Raw genomic sequence first — 17,741 nt, 5'->3', positions numbered from 1 at the left:
TGGATTTATAAACTTCTCATATACTTGGTATTTGAATTAATTTCAACATGCACAATGCAGAAACAGACACTGTGGCTCTTGCCTATAGTACACAGGATGAGAAAAGAGGACCGTTTAAGCTCAGAGTAATAATTTGTGGTCAGAAAGGGCAGCATGGCAAAACCCTATTTCTTTAAAGACAGTAAAAAAAAACTATTCATAGCAAAAATAAGATTCCAGTGTACCAATGAAATTTATTGTTTTTGTTTTGTTTTAGGGAGGTTGTAGCTGTTGTATTTGATTCTGATTCAAGTGTAAATCTGCAGTCAGGTGTAGGGCAGTGGACAGTGCCAGGAAATTTGGTAAGGTTGAGCAGGGTGTAAGCCGTGGGAACATCTGAGAGGACAGTAGGAGCTTCACCTGCTTCTGACCAGATCCCTGTCATGTGACCACACTTCCTACATAGGAACTTTACTGGTCAGGTCAATCAGAATAGAGTTCTCCATGCTAATGAGGTATCTAGAGGTCCTGGGGATATAGTCAATAAGCTTCTCTTTCTGGACACTACTTCCTGCAAAAGGTATTCAGTCTTTGGTCTACCTTGAGAAGATGGTTTGCACACAATTTCCAGGATGAACAACCAACAAACAATTTAGAACCAAGGACTTTCTCTTTTATCAAAAATAAAAAACATTGTGGGGAGCATGGAGAAGGCCTTCATCTGCAGAGCTGCACCCACAGAAGGCCCCTCTGCACTCCCAGACTCACCATCAGTGACTGAGCTAAGCAGAGTTCCCTTTCCTCCCATTCCTGGTCTCCTCAGCCCATTGGCCCAACTTCATTCCCAACTCCCCAAGACGCAGTAGTATCTGGATGTCCAGGAAATTGAAAGCCCCTGGACACCTCATCGCTGGCCTCTGGACCCAGATCCACCATTTCAAACTCTCTGCGGTTTCCTGTGGTAATTAGATGTCCAAAGTCAGGGAGCCCTAGCTTCAGCCTCCCACATCTCAGACTGTGTTGTCCCAGTCCTTGAGCTGTGTATCAGGCGCTTCACTCAAGCCTAGCACCTGAAGGCAGTGCAGGGTAAATGCAGGCTTAGGCTCCATATTCTGTCTGCCCAGAAGCATTCCCACACCCCAGGGACAGAGCAGAACTCGAAACCACAGTCAGGGGCCATGAAGTCTAATCCAGTTACCCTTAAGAAGAATTCATTCCAAATCACTGCTAGCATCATCCTTTATGTACAGTTGGTGCAGACGATTCCAGCGTGCTTCACCTTCTAATCTTCATTTAATAACAACCATTTACTTTTAACTTTAACTTCTATAGCAGCCTGCTGTCTGCCATGATTGTGCTGACGTTTTGGTTGCATGGATCATTGGTGGCCTTCTCATCCTTTCATGGTCATATTAGGGGTCTGTTGGTTGGCTGTCTTGGACATGATATGTTCCTTCCTGGCTCTCCTCCTTTTATCCCTTCTTCTCATGAAATTTATTATGTGTGTGTTCTTTCTCCTTCCATTTATAGAGTTGCTCTAAAGAATTTCTGCTGGGTTATCTTAGTTGTTGTGAATTGTTTAAATGTATGCTTTTCTAAAAATTTTTTCATTTCTCACTTGAAAACATCACTTGACAAGTATAGCCACCCTGACTGATAGTTAAGTACTCTCAGGCCTTAAAATATGTCAGCCCATTTTTAATTGGCTCTTGTGAGTAACCTTGTTTTTTCTGATGCTTCTGGTTTGAATTTTTATATCGGTGTTTTTCACTTATCGTTCTTAATGTCATTTTTACATGTCATGGAGTGGTTCTTCTCTGGTCATGACTGTTTAAGTTTTCAATGCTCTCTAGTTTAGATCTCCTAATTTTTACTTGGTTTAAAGACTTCAGGTATCATTTGATTGAATAAATTCTGTTCTCAGACATTTCTAAATTCCTTCTTCTGCCCCATTAATTCTTGGATTTGGCCTTTTGGATGTGTCCAACAGTCTTGGAGTTTGGGTGTCTTCACTCTACTTCTAGATATTTTTCTAGTTGTATTGCTAGGTCAACCTCATCCTTCTTCTCTGAAATTTATCCATCTTACCTGTTAATGACACTCTCTGCTGTTTCTCTTTTATCTAATTGGTTCATTTTCAGAGTCTCAATTTTCTTGCTGACACTTTCCTACATTTTTGTTTGTTTTGTTTTGCTTTGCTTTATTTTGCCAAGTTACTGGCTATTTTGTTCATTTTTATAACTTTCTTATCCACATCCTGATTGACTTTTCTAAATTGTTCTTATATGTACTTGACTCTCCCATATATGGTCATTTATATTATTTCAAAGGAGATCACTATGTCTTTATCTGATATATTGACTGTCTCCTTCCATGTTTATTACTGAGGAACTATAACTTTGGGTGGATGTCACAGTGGGCAGCTGTCTCATGTATTTTGTTTATTCATTAAGCATTGTGCAATTGATGGATGTGTCTTCTAAGTTTTTTCTTCATCTGTTTTTTTTATTTCAATTTGTCATATGATTTCCCCTGGTAATTTGTGTTACCTATGGCTGTTTAGCAGAGAATATGTCTGTACTACCAGACATAATAACTTAGCCAAATTTCCAATGCTGACTTGCAGTAGAAAATACTAGTGCATTTTTCCAAACCCCCAATAGATTTTAATGACATTTGGATGAAAATGTTCAGATTTTAAACTACTATTTAACTAGTGAAATGGTTTTAAAAAGGCAAAAGAGAAGAAGGATTAAATGAGAAAGGAAGCATGAGGGTCATAGCTTTGGGCAGTAGAGAAGCTGTTATAAGACTAGAGTCATAACAAATATGCAGTCTTCTAGGAAGGCCTTTTGAGAATGAAGTCATGAGTTTACAAAAGCCATGGATACATACACAATATTGGACCTCTTAGTAGTCTATGGTTGTCATGAGGCTCCAACCCTATAAGAGGAGCAACATTCTATTGGTTGCTGGAGGAGGGAAAGCCATATTCCTCAGTGGCATAGGTACTGACAAGGAATTTATCTGTGCTCCATTGACTCCCACACTCATATCCACCCTAGTGGAAGAAACCCTAATTAAGTGCAGTGGGCCACTTAAAGGGAAGGACATAAATATAAGACATGTATGAAAACTGTTGAAAGAAGATGGGGTTTGTGGGGACAAAAAGAATAGTCAGCAAAATGGAGGGAATGCAATCAAAGTACATATATAAATAAATACATATATGTATATATAATTATGTAGTAAGGATAAGTTTAAAAATTTAAAATACCTAATACCTTGAAGTAGAAGATATCATGCATAGAGTCATTATTTCTTCCTCTTCAGGATGACATGGTCTCTCTGGTTGGGTGGATTATATATCAGTTTCCACAAGTAGAAAGATCTGCCAGTCTCATGAATTGAACCAAGTCCTTGGTGGGTCCTTGCAGATGAAAGACCACTTTTCTGTCAGAAGTGTTGTTGTTGCTGTTGTTGCTGTTGTTGTTGTTGTTGTTGTTGTTGTTGTTGTTGTTGTTGCTGTTGTTGTTATGAGACCCCTGTTTGGATTGTTTTGGTTGCTGTAATGAAACACTGACAAAAACCACTTTGGTTAAGAAAGATTATTTCAGATGCTACTTCGACCTCACAGTCCACCATTGAGGAATGAAGTCAGGACTTAGGACAGGAACCTGGAGGCAGGACCTGAAGCAGAGACGAGGAAAGAATTCATGAGCACAGCTGAATTCTCAGTCTGTGAGCCTCACAGCCCATGCAGATGGACACCTCACTGCTGACCACAGCGGGTACTGTCAGGCAGACACAGCGCAGCACAGCTCTCTTGCTTGGCTGGTTCTATGTGGAGAAAGGACTGCCCCCTTTTGTTTGTTTTAGTTCTTTCTCTTAAATGACACATGGCGCTTTTACCTTAGCTGTTTTTCATGTTATCCCAGAAACCCACGTGCTGTCTGACAGTTCACCCAGATGTGTGCTGGGAGCTCTGTAGTCTCCACATGAACTACCTGGAAATAGGGGATGGAGATTTGGCTAAAAGAACTTGCAGCTCTTTTAGATGATTTAGATTCCGTGCCTAGCTCCCATCTGTTAACACATACCTTTCAATAACAACATATTAAAGGAATCTAATTTCTTATTCTGGCATCCATGAGCATCAGAGCACACAATTCACACACATACAGGCAGGCAAAACATTTATAAAAATGATATTTTAAAAATAAATCTTTAAAAACATAACTGAAAACCCATTACCCAGAATTTAATTTCCCTGTTACACAGGTTAGATATTGGACATAAAAAGCCAAATGTAGAAGACTTGAAAAGGAGGTTTGATGTTTTGTTTGCTCTGAAAATTCAGGCCCAAGGTACATATGATGTCAATTAGTCCCTGATGGCTTTATTATTGACTCCTGAATCCTTACTTCCAATAGCATGTTTTCATCTTGATTTAAGTATATGTGTAGCATGTTGGCAAATGACACAGCTTCTTCTAAGTCCCATCCCCACCCCACCCCACCCCCTCTCTCTACTCCTGCCACATATACATATGAGATTTGGGATAAGAAAGATTTGTTCTTCTAGACACCAATTGCATTCTGGGCCTCACTGTATTTTCACAAATCTCAGTACATGAGATGTCTTTTTGCAGCTGTCCCTCCCAGTTGCTGGTCAAGCTGACCTTCAGCACTCCAGCCTCAGTCCCAGATGCAAAGACAAAGTTTTGTGGTAATAACCCAGTCACCACCAACGATTTCATGGGGAAAACTCCTTATAATCTGTCTCCGCCTACCTCACTCATGCTGGATCTCCTTCTCTGAATGGAACTTTTACCAGGAAATAAGTTTTGCTATTCCAGATACCACATATGAGGTATGTACTTTCTCAACTTAAAGAGAAACTGATACTGAACAAATTACTGTGGTGCAAGATTCCCAACTGTGGAAAATACAACACCTGTTCTCTGTGATCTAATTTTAACTCTGTGTAAAGACGAAGTATTATAGAAAGCCGCTCACCATAATTCTTTCTAAGTTGCATGCCCTGAGGTTTTACTTAGAAACACAGTTCTGATGCAGACCACAGATGTAGCATCCACAGTTGAGATCTTCTTGTTCAGGATGTGCAGGTGTGCATCTCAGCTGCACTCCCTCCCTCAGAGGGGCTCTGCTTAAGGAGCCCCAGCTTTTGTTCAGCTTGTGCTGTCACTTCTACCACTGTGTCAATTCCCAGAGAGCACAGAAATACTTCCCCGAATCTTCTGGCTGAGAGGTTGAAATGACAAGGCTGATGGACTTGAGTGATTTCTGGAAAATTACAGAATATCGGTTGCTCCTCTGGTTCTGAGAATCAGAAGAAGCTTGGCGGATAAGGAAAATTATATCTCCACTTTGAAGCTGCTTGTACCAGAAAAGATAATATAAGTTCTGACTTGTCTCATATGAACAGTCCAGGGTGACTTCTTCCCCCTCCTGCCTGCTTGCTGTTGACTGGACCTGAGTCACTTTCTGGGCCACATTAAATCCTGAAAAGCAATCAGAAGAACAAATTAAAAGCTTACCCTGTGACAGTGTGAACAAAACACTGCTGGAATTGGGCACCTTAGGTCCCAAAGAGAAAGCTGACTGAATACACATTGTGCTGGATTCCCTCCAATCCTTCTTGCCCCTCGTGTCTATAGGAACTGTCATATGCCTGGGGCAATGCTTCCTGTTGAATATCCTTAGTTATACATGATGCATCATACCAGGCAAAGCCAAGGCCACCAGCACACAGAGCAGGCTGTAAGGAGGCATGTGGCACATGTCCCTCTGCAGGAGTGTGTCTGTTCCACCTCAGCTCAGAGATCAGTGTCTGAGTGTCTGACAGTTTACATGTTCACTGCTTTACATTCTTACATAGCACCCCAAACAGGAAATGGGTTTTTGTATGATCATAGGCAACAAGTTCTACGTAGAGAGAAAAGGTGTAGTTCACCGCAGACTTTTACTTACTTCCTTTTCTTTATTGTTAGGTAAATGAGGCAGCACTTTAAACGGAGCATAGGGAAATCCATTCTGAGGACGAACCTGCATTACACACATGGGTATTATTCAGTGGGATAATTCATCATGAACCATATGTGATAAGGAATGCACTTACCGACCATTATCATATGTTTACTTCTCTACATCAATTTGCTAATAAAGGTTAACAAGGAAAGAGTCCTCACAGGCCCTTGCATCTCCCCATGAAACACTGATCTGAAGTAACCTTCCTCCTTTAATGAGTGCTAGGGTTTATTTAAATTCTATAATCAACAAAGCTAGTTCTAAATCCTGTAGTAAAGGCCAGTCCATTCGGGTTCCAGAAGACCTCTGTCTGCTTAAGTTCTGTGAAATTGTGACAGTAATAGAATGATAGTCTTTGGAGGTCTAGGAGATACTCGTTGAGTCAGTTCTTTCTGTACACCATGAGGACCTATGTGTGGATCACCAGCAGCCACATAAGAATCCAGATGTTGTAGGGTACACCTGCAGTTTCAGACCTGGAAAGCGAAGACAGAAATATTCTCAGGGTTTACAAGTTAGTCAGTGTAGTTGAGTTGGTGACATTCAAGTTCAGTGAGAGTGTCTACCCCAACCCCAAATAAAAAGGTGGACAGCAATAGAGAAAGCAAATGTTGACCATGAGCATAGATTAACACACACAGACAGACACACAGACACACAGACAAAATAAACAGAGAGGGAGAGAGAGAGAGACAGAGACAGAGACAGAGAGAGAGACAGAGAGAGAGACAGAGAGAGAGAGAGACAGGCAGACAGACACAGGGACACAGAGACACAGAGACAGACAGAGACAAAGACATAGAATCCGAGAAACACAAACAGAGATAAAGAATGATAATTAAAAAACTCATATTTACAAACACAGATTAACTTTTAAAAGTCTAAAATTAAGGTTCATTCAGAAGATGGTTCTTTCACTCTTAGATAGAGAACTCTACATATTATATGTCCTAAAAGTTTCCATACCATTGCCCTGAAGTCTTACTTGTTAAATTCTATTTAATTTTCATTTACAAAATGGTCACTGATAAGCTTGCCATGTCTCTCTCTGACTCAAGACTATTACATGTGCATGGTACAAATAACCTGCAATCATTTAGGGGCATGTTAATGGCATGTAAATTGGTGGTTGGATTTTTGTGTATTATGGTCTTGCCACTTAGAATGCAGTTCATAATCTTTCACTCGCTCTCGTTATCCCAATGGATGAAATAACTCAAAAGAGACTCGAAAGAGAAAATACAAAAAGGTCTCTGAAAGACTTTCAGGCCTCTCTGAGACCAAGTACATCAGAGACTACTGTCTGGACTCTGAGGTATCTTCCTCTGTCCATTTCACTGCTGAGTTTTGAGATCACATGCCCTGGACTGCAGTCTCTGTACTTAGCAGGAGACCATGGGAGCCTCAGCAGCCTGGGAGCTCAGGATGGCAGGGCTCTGCCCCTGCTCTAGTTCTCCACAGAGCAGGTGGATGTTCTGCTGCATGACCACAGCCTCTGAGATGTGGCTTTGGAGCACATTGGATTTGAGTCCTGGACTAAACAATCAGTCTCATTCTAAATGCTCCTTTGTCTTTCCTTGTGATTTAATTGACTGACAATACTCCAGTGAAAATAAAGCTTAAGAGAAATTGCTCGACTGTGAAAAGCACTTGCTGCTCATGGTAAAGGCAGAAGCTCAGCTCCCAGGACCCATTTGACAAGCTAGTGTCCTGTGAAACCTGCAACTCCAGCTTTGAGGGAGTAGACACAATCTTCTGGCCTTCACATGCACACATGTGTGCCTACACACGAGTCTGTGTACGCTCATACATACGTATACAAACAAAAATAAACTCTTTTAATAACAATAAAGCTTAATATTTATGGAATCATAAAAAACAAATCAATAATTCAGGAAATTAACGATAATGTTGTACTTAATTCAGAAGTGGGATGGTTGGTCAGTAAAGGAGAGGAGGGAAGATAAATACTGAGGGCTGCCCAGCTGGGATGGGTTGAGCGAAACAGCATTGGATGAGAGCCAAAAGACTGATGGTTCCTGGCCTTGCATGAAGCTTAACTCTTTCTTACTGTTCTGTGCTAAAAACTTAAATGTTTATTATGGTTATGTGTTTCATTAAATGCTGGGGAAACTTAAATCTCTCTCTCTCTTATTATTTACTTTATAATTCTCTATTCTTACCTAAGTACTGGAATTCTTAACTCATTATAATTTACTTTATAATTCTCAGTGCTTAAATAAATGCTGGGAAACTTAACTCTTACTTTATAAATTTACTGTATAATTCTCTGGCAATTAGCATATGCTGTATGATATGATATGATATCATATGTGGAGGATTAAGTAAAGAAATTCTTTGTTTTTTTTCTCTCCTGCCTGGAAGTCCAGCCTCTTACTAAAGAGAGCTTGGAGCAATTAACTTTTAGTGAATCAGGAAAAGAAAGTCATGCGCACAGAAAGAAGTACTTTTACACAAGCAAACATGCATAGACACATTCACACACACATTCATGCACAAACAAACACGTCGGGCCTGATCATCTGTCTCATCAACTGCGCATGTATTTATGCATACATACATGCACACGCCTCTACTTACACATGCATATGGATGGAGCAAAAGCCCCCATGAGCAAGCTCCATAGAGTAAACGCCAATACAGAAAAACCTCACTCGTTCTGGATGAAAAAATAAGCTTTAATCTTTATTGCTTAGAGAAAGAAAAATTTCTTTTGATTGAGTATGAAAAGCCCTGTCCTGGTCATCAAGAAGAAACCTGCTGTTAAAGAAGAAAGCTGCCTCATGGTTAGAAGAAGCCTGTCTTCTTTCTCTGTTCTCTTTCCTCTCTCTGCTCACTGTGTTTCAAACATCTTCAATGGTATTTTCTGTCAGGAGCCATCTTAGGAAGGCTAACACATACAAGTGACCTTCTGGAGATAACACATCATATTACACAGCTGCGATGGATAATTCTGAATTGCAAGGCTTTCAGAAATCTCACCTCAGGATTGAGTCTTATTGCTGATAAGCTTTTCAGTCATTATTAGATCAATATAACAATTCCTGAGCATTATCCCACATTATTAGGCAGATTTTCTGGAGAACAACTAAGACATACTTTTTTGTAGCAATTCTATGTAGACAAATTGATGATTCCATAATTCCTAATAATTATTCCATAAAATTCCTAAATTTATGCAAGTAATGTTAAGTCCTCTGTTATATGAAAGCTGGAATTGGGGCTCTGTAAGCTTTCATTATGTGTGTAAATTAAATTCTTCTTTCCCGTCTGACGTCATTTGTCTGTTGTAGATACACCTTCATCCTTGTGAGGACCTCCTGTTTACATACTTGAGTTTCTTGAAGGTAGATGTGGATATGAGAGGCAAAGCTAGAGGAAGTAGAAGAGGTGAGTGGTCATGTAAATCACCACTTCTCTGGTCATGAGACAAAATTAAGGTAAAACAAACGTCTATGTGATTTCTATCCCAGAAGCCAAAGTCAAGGTCTCCTGACCCTGGGTTGTAACCTCCACACATTAACATCATTGACAATAGAGTAGGTAGACGGGGCCTTTATAACTTACAGTTAATACAAACCAACCACACAGAGAACTAGTTGTACAACTACTCTGAAGAGTCATTCATCTAAACTGGTTAAATCCATGGAAAAACTCCAGCTGTTTCTGAGGAACGAGGAGAGTAGAGAAAAGGAAGCTGCGACTTTAGCTTGGGCAGTCTCCAGACTGAATGAGTCTAATCCTTACACCCACTGTTCCTACAAATGACAACTCCTGAGCATCTCTGCAGGCTCAGCTCAGAGGGCTTTGCTGGAGCCTCAGCTGCAGGTTTGGGTCTGGGCTGCAGCTGTGTGGAGAGCACTGTGTACTTGCTGCACAGAAGTAGGTGGCTGAGTCTCCACGCTGAGAGTCTTCGATTTGCAAGGAGAGCTGTTTCTCACTTTTCCTGAAGAAGATTGTGAATCGTCTGCCTTCCTTTTTATTGGACACTGAACTTATGGCTATCAGGAGTACAGGGCCTTCCCCAGGGAACTGCCGATACCATGGGAAGTAGTTAAAAGTGCTGTCCTCATAACTGCAGTTGAGAACTGTGAGTCCTCCTTCCCAGACTGTCAGAGATTGGGGACTTTGTTTCACCTGCTGCTGGTCACGTCTCTCCTGCTGGCCACTCACCCCTGTGTAGAGAAATAACAACTGTTGTTAGCTTCCCAGGAATGTACTTCCTGCTTATGATATCACGACTTCCTGGTGCGCGAATTCTTTTGTACCTTCACATTAATCCCATATCCTCGGGTTTCTCCTCCATCACTCACCAGTCAGGTGAAGGCCTAGGAGTAAAAACGATGCTGTCAGGATCTTGTCCATTCCTCCTAGACTGAAGCTTGTGGGGAACTTGTGTAGCCTCTTATCTCCCCACAGAGCACTGTCTCCAACTTCACAGGCACCTCAGTTCTTTCAGCAGGCTCCACCCTTCACAAACACCTTTTCTTCTAAAGCTCTTTCTGACCTATGAAGCACTTCCCATTCTGCTCAAATTTAGTACTGCTGTAAGCAGAGTCCTGAGACTCAGAATCCTTGACATTGTAATTCTGCTATCATATGTTGTTGGTAAAATTTTGTGTTGATAAAGCCACCAAGTACAGCAGTGTGGATTTTCTGAAATAAAAAAGAAAAGAAAAGAAAAGAAAAGAAAGAAGGAAGGAAGGAAGGAAGGAAGGAAGGAAGAAAGAAAGAAAGAAAGAAAGAAAGAAAGAAAGGGAGACCAATGATCCAGCTAATGTAATACCATTTATATACATTTATCTAGGGAACTGAGGTCATCATATTAGAGAAATACCTGTGTCTGTATGTTATTATAGCACCATTCACCATTGTCAAGATGTAGATGCAACCTAGTCAAACAATGAATGAGCAAAACATTATATCTGAAACAAGAGAGTAATACGCACCCAGAAGGAAATATGAACTTCTTGCCATCTGTAGAAAAATTAATGTTATTGAAAGACATGATGTCAAGCAAAATAAAACAGATATGTAGAGATACACATACATATGCATTCTCTGGTGTAAAAACAAGAAAAAATGAAAGAAGAGGAAAAGAAAAGTAAAGATGATCTGAAAATAGAAATTAGATAAATGAGTAGAAGAGGGGATTTGGAGGGGGAAAGGAGAGGGCAGCAAAAAGGGAAGGCAAGGAGATGGGAATCACGACAAATGCATATATTAAAGTGTTACTGCAAACCTACTAAATTGTACAATTAGTGTGTGCTAAGAATTATGATATTTATGATTAAGAATGGATGAATTCTTTTCCATTCTAAAAGCTTAACACACACAGACATAAAAAGACTTAAAATGGAATAACTATACATGGGTCACGAATAGGCCTACCAGACACCACAGGCTAATGAACAAAAAGGCAGTGCCAGAAATGGGTTACCTCTTTGGGTGTTTGAGTAAATTTTCTATCTATTACTAAGATAAATAACTAAGAAGTCACTGAGATTGGGAATAAAATTCTTTCAGTTTACAACCAAATCATCGATGGCTCAGGAGAAAGTCAAATCAGGGATTCAAGCTGGAAAACTGGCAGGAAACAGATGAATGCCACTTACTGGCCTGCTCCACATGGCCTGCTCATCTTATTGGTTTACACAACCCAAGACCTCCTGCCTAGGGGTGACAACACCCACAGTTGCCTGGGCCCTCTCACGTCAATAATTCATGAAGATTATATCCACAGACATGTCCCCAAAACAGTAAGACAAATAAAACCGTTTGACTGAGGGTCTCTTCCTTGGGTATCTCTAGTTTGTGTCAAGTTAATAAAAATTAATCAACACAACTTACACTTGTCAACCTGACATATAAAAACAGCATTATTTTACCATAATCTTTATTTGCTTGTTGATTCCCCAAGCCCTCATTTTTGGAACACAAAGTACAAACAGTTATAAATTTTAAGTAACCAGTCTTTTAAAAAACTCAAAGACTTTAACATTTAAAGTCTTCTACCACTGGGTTCCTATATAATTCAAAACAAGTTACAAACTTCATAATCCAACTGATAACAACCAGGGCACACTTAAACCAAACAAAGCAAATTCCCAGTGCCTAGTCTTAGCTTCTACCCATGGTTCCTTCAGTCCTGCAGCTTTCACTCTGCAAAACCTGTGTCATATGGAGACTCTTACACATTACCAAGTTGAGTTTACAGATTGAAGTGAAATCCTGACCTCCCCAAGCCTCGGTTTCTATATGTGGGACCTTAGGAAATAATTCCCAGAAGAGTGGTTCCAGATAATCTAATTCATTATAGCTGGTTCTTCAGCCACAGCCAATAAGGGTCAGTTGATCCAATAAAATACAGGTTTCATATCCAGATGATTCATTCAAAATAACTCTTAAATTGTCCTGATCACAGTTTTTTTCATCCATCTCAAGCTTTATAAACTAAGCCCCATTATCTGTACCTCATTCAACATACTTATGTTCCAACTGCCCAGAAGAGCTCATTAAATCTGATCTTTCTATGGTATTTTCTAGCCCCAAATTTCAAAACATATTCATAGTCTTCCCAAAAGGCAACATGGTCAGGGTCATCATCATGTCTAGACACTAATTTCTATATTAATCACGTTCTGCTGACCAAAACCAACAAAGAGTTTATTACATTTTACTAGTCCCAGATTACAATACATCACTGAGAGAAGTCGAGAATTGAAGCAGAAGTCAAGAATGGAAAAACATTAATTAATGGCTTGACATCCATGGCTTAGCTTTATTTCTAATATAACCCATGACTACCTGCTGGGGAGTGACACTGCACGAGTGGACTGGGCCCTACCATATCATGCCCATATGCTAATCTGAGGGGAGTAATTTCTCAGGAGATGTTATCTTTCCCTGAATATCTATAGTTAGCATTAATTAGAAAGCATGTAACCAGAACACTGCTGTTGGCCAACAGTCCCATAGACCACCCATGCCAAACACTAAAAGTACTCTTGGTTACCAGCCGTAACGTGTTGGTAAGAATCTGTTGCTTAAGATATTACACCCTTGAGTCATAGAACATGGATAAATCCACCTGGTACTGATCTGGAAACTTCATCCATACTGGAGAGCCTTCATATTGCTGGGAAGCACTAAGCGTGCTACCAGGGGAGAAAAGTGATTATCAGTCTCACCTAGCTGTGAACACTGTGAGCTATAATAAAAACCGCCCTGACAAGACACACCCATTGGGGCAATAGCTGTGCAAATATCATGGTACTAACCAACCACTCTCTGATAATACTCCATAAGAGATACCCTACTCCTGGCACCATTATTATATCAAGAATCTCTGACTATGTATACCATGCCCTGGGGGAGAACTTATTACTATTCTACTAAGTACACATAGTACAGATCCAACCACTAATCACTTAGCATTGTACACATAGATTAATGGAAATCTCAATCCTCGTTAGAGGAACTAATTGTAGTAGTTTATGATTAACACTGTGTCCCACTATTGGCCCATGTGCAGCGAATGTCTGTGTTATAGTCAGCCCTAATGAGACATTTGTACCACACCCCGTCCTCCCAATGTTAGGGATTATTGTCGAATAAAAAGTATAAAAGGTGTCAGGCATCTTCATGGTGTTCACTTGCAAATTCCTATTTGTCAACACTATGGGCCCAGGATAAACAGATATAATATAGGAAAATGACTGGATAGACACATGAATTTGATCTCTAATTCAACTTAGGCACCATAGAAAACAATTCTTGAATTATTTTAATAATTTTAAATCCTAGTTTACTGAGAAGCACGTTGAAGAGCCAGGGCCTTCAGCCTCTCTGAAGCAGCGCTGCCTCTCTGTGGCCACACAGGAAGTCTTCACTCAGCAGTTTCCTGACTTAAGGCCTAGGCCTGAGGAAGTGCATTGAATATTTCTCTGGGGGACAATAGTTCTGAGAAGGAAAGAGAGTTTGTCTATGTTGAGGTTAGTTATAGGATGGTTTTTCTTTCCTACCTTCCCAGCCTTTTCTCCATGCAACATCATGAGTCCCCATCTTTCTATCCTGCCTAAAACCTCCTCCTTCTGGGAAATGAGAAAATCCACTCATACAAAATGAAAACATGAAAATGCTAGAACTTTATGTAAGAAGCAAATGACGGCATTTGACACAAGTTATATTTTATTAACCCCTTATTTAGACAACTTGTACATATGGTAATTATTAAGTCACAAACATTCTTTTTCACTAAAATCCTTATCTTTTATTCTTTGAGATTATAATATAATCACACAAATTCCCTCTTCCCTGTCATCTCTTCAAAATATTCCATATAGTCCTCCATGCTGTCTTTTGAATGTTATGGCCTCTCTCTCTCTCTCTCTCTCTCTCTCTCTCTCTCTCTATATATATATATATATATATATATATATATATATATATATATATATATATATATATATCTCAGGACTGACCAAACCGTATTGAATAACCAATTGGTATGCTTATTTCAGGGAAAGACCATTTCCCCACCATCGGCATTCTTGGTTTCCAGTAGTTCATTGTCTAGAATGGAGACTGTGTGTGCTTTTCCCATCCACTTTAGCTGCTGTGTTTCAGCTCCTGTTGAGGCAGTTATGTTGGTGAGACCTCATCTGTGCAGCTTCCAACATTCCTAGGAGACACAGTTAGTTACACAGCATCACCTGATCCTCTGACTCCCACCATCTTTTCTGCTGTCTTCTCCAGGTTTTCCTGAACCTCAGCAGGAGCAGGGGTTGTACTGTAGACACGCCCACCTTCACTAGGATCCACAGCTCCTCACTTTGATTTGCTGTGGTTTTCTGCAATGACTTCCATGTCCTAGTAAAGTCATGGAGACCCCACAACCACGCTGTACTAAACCAGACAATCCCTAGCTGCATTCTAAGTTCTTGTTCTTATCACATACATGTGCATTTAGAGAGTCTGCCCATTTTGCTCATTATAGAATGAGTCAATCATTCTCTTTGAGTTGTAAAAGCTTTTAAGATATTTAAAGTTATTCAAAAATTTTAAAAGTAATGATTAATAAAGTTAGTGAATTAGAAGATTCAAAAGCCACTGTGGGTGCCACCTTTGTGTGGGAAAGTGGTCCTGGGTTGTATAAGGAAGCTAATTAAGGATGTGTCTGTGAGTGAACTAACCACAGCCTTCCTCCATGGTTTCTGTTTCATTGTCCTGCTTAAGTCCCTGCCTTGATTAGCACCAAGGGTGGACTATGACTTGGAAGTGAAACCTAAATAAATCTGATCACCTTCTAGGTTGACTTTACTCAGTGTTTCATCATAGCAGCTAGAAGGAGACTGGAGTGGGCAGGTTTCTGTGCATCCTGCATCTTGCATGGTTCACTGTTTTACTGCTGCTGAGGTTGTCTCCTCGCTAACCCTGACCTGTCAGAGCAGTTCTACCTGGAAGCCTGTTTTCCCTTCCATTCCTTTTTCTCCTCATCATTTATGATTTCTGCACACTGTGGCTTAAATGATCACATTGATTCAGTCCCTCATCATCTTCTCTGCTAGTTCTAAGACGGACATTTATGCTTTGGGATGGTGTGTGTGTGTTGAGCATTGAAGATAAACACCAATGTCTTGATCATACAAGGCCAAAAGCTTACCTGAGGTTACAACTCTACCAATACAGGAAAGGGATATTAAAATGGACAGATATTCTTGGGGTTTCCTGATGTCTTGTGACTAAGAAAAGACATAACCACTCTGCTGAAGGTTTGTGTACAGGATGCAGGTGTGTGGGGAGCACTGTGGATCCATAGCACAGAAATAAGTGCCTGAGTCTGTGGTCTGGGAGGAGGAGATGTGCAAAGAGCTTCGACGTTCTTTAGGGAATGTCATGGATGTCAATCTTCCACTCTTCTTTGTTCCAGAAGGATTGAAGAACAGGCTGACAAGGCTTCCCCCAGGACGTTGGAAAAACCACTGCAGTTGGTTTGTGGAGATGGAAAAGTTGCACTGCAGCTCTGAGTTCTCTCCCTCCTGCAGAACCAAGGACACAGGACTCTGCTGCACTTGCTGTCCTTTCACCCCTGATTAGAAACAGAGAAAGAGACACAGATGGCTGTCATTGCAGTGACCACAGAGCCCTGAGCACCCCCATGTCCTCTGAGAAGGTGGGAGCTCTACAGGACTCAGAAGCTGCTCTCCCCACCCCTCCATGTGCTGAGCCAGATCCTCTCAGGTGCCCTGAATGCTGACAGCCAGACTCACAGCAAACCTGGGTGCACAGAAGCCCCAGCAGAGAGCACAGCAGCCTCTTCATGGTGCTTGTGTGGCTCCTGGAGACAAGCAAGTAACTAATCTCTGGGCTGTGGTGTTAGCCTGGCTGTTGAAGTGTCCCGCCCCACCCCCAACCTCTGCCCCACCCCTTCTGCAGACAGCTCCACCCAGGAACCCTGCCAGGCCACACCCTGCTGAGTTCCCTCCCAACCTTCAAAGTCTGGAGCTCCTCCCAAACCAGACCTGACTAAGAGTCCTGGTGAAGGACAGTGAGGGGAGGGGACATTTTGAGATGACCCTGGAGTTCTATGGGGTTAGGAAAGTAGGATCAGGGAAGGACTAAGCCATTCCAAGAGAACATGCCTCAGCTGTGTACAGAGCCTGGCAAACTCAGGAAAAAACAAAGTTTTAACTCAGGAAACAGGTGCTTGTTCTTACTAAAGACCTTTTACTGGGGCCTCAAAGATGGCTGAGCAGTGAAAGGTACTTTTGTTTCCAGAGGCCTTAGCTCCCTTGCTAGCATCCACATCAGGTGACTCATGGCTGCCTGTCACTGCAGTTCCAGAGGATTAGATGCTGTCTTCTGTCCTCCTCAGCACCTGGACACAGGTACCAGATGTTTACATAGACCCACACTCCTAGACATGACCAAAAAAGAAAAGTCTTCATCAGTGACATAGTTTAAGTGACATCAGTGCTGTAGAAAAAGAAAGAGGAACAGAAAGATCCAGCCAAGTGTAATGGTTTCCTGGCCTTGGAGTGCATTTTAAACTGTGGGACGCTCCTGCAACAGTCACGGTGTGTTCTAAATGCTGGTGAAAACTGTGACCCCATAAGAAAGAAGTGCACTGGGGAAAACTAATGCAGGAGTGCTGCATTCTCGAGTGACAGGGGCAGGGTGGGCAGCAGCCCTGGTGTGGTGGTGCACATGGTGACTGCAGGAAACACTGTGCTGTGCAGAGGAATGCATTTTAAAAGTTTCACCATAAAGAGACCGGATGGTGAAGGAGACTAGCGATAAAAGACAAATCACATAATCTGATCAAAAACAGTTTACAGCCAACCTCCTGCCCTCTGAGCCCATCCATCACTCTCTCAAACAATATTAGAACAATGAATGATTTCTACTTTGATCAGAATCCTATGGCATAATTAGGGTAAAATTTTCCCCTTGAGTAAAAATGTTGTTTCTCAGGCTGAATCAGATCATTCCAATTCTAAACAAGTGAGTGACAATTAACAGCTATCCCATGGGAATGAACCACTTCCCACCATTCTACTTTCTCTGTACTGTTGTCTTTGTAGAACATGGCAACTCCCTGACAGTGCCTGAGGCTGGGACCCTGATCTCCTACTCTGCAAGGCTCAGGTTGTGTCCAGCTCAGCACTTGTGACTCAGGGCAGAGGAGCA

This window comes from Rattus norvegicus, chromosome 15, assembly GCF_021556685.1.
Source record: "Rattus norvegicus strain SHRSP/BbbUtx chromosome 15, alternate assembly SHRSP_T2T, whole genome shotgun sequence".
Classification (NCBI taxonomy): Eukaryota; Metazoa; Chordata; class Mammalia; order Rodentia; family Muridae; genus Rattus; species Rattus norvegicus.
The sequence above is the reverse complement of the archived record's forward strand: the minus strand, read 5'-3'. Positions refer to the sequence as shown.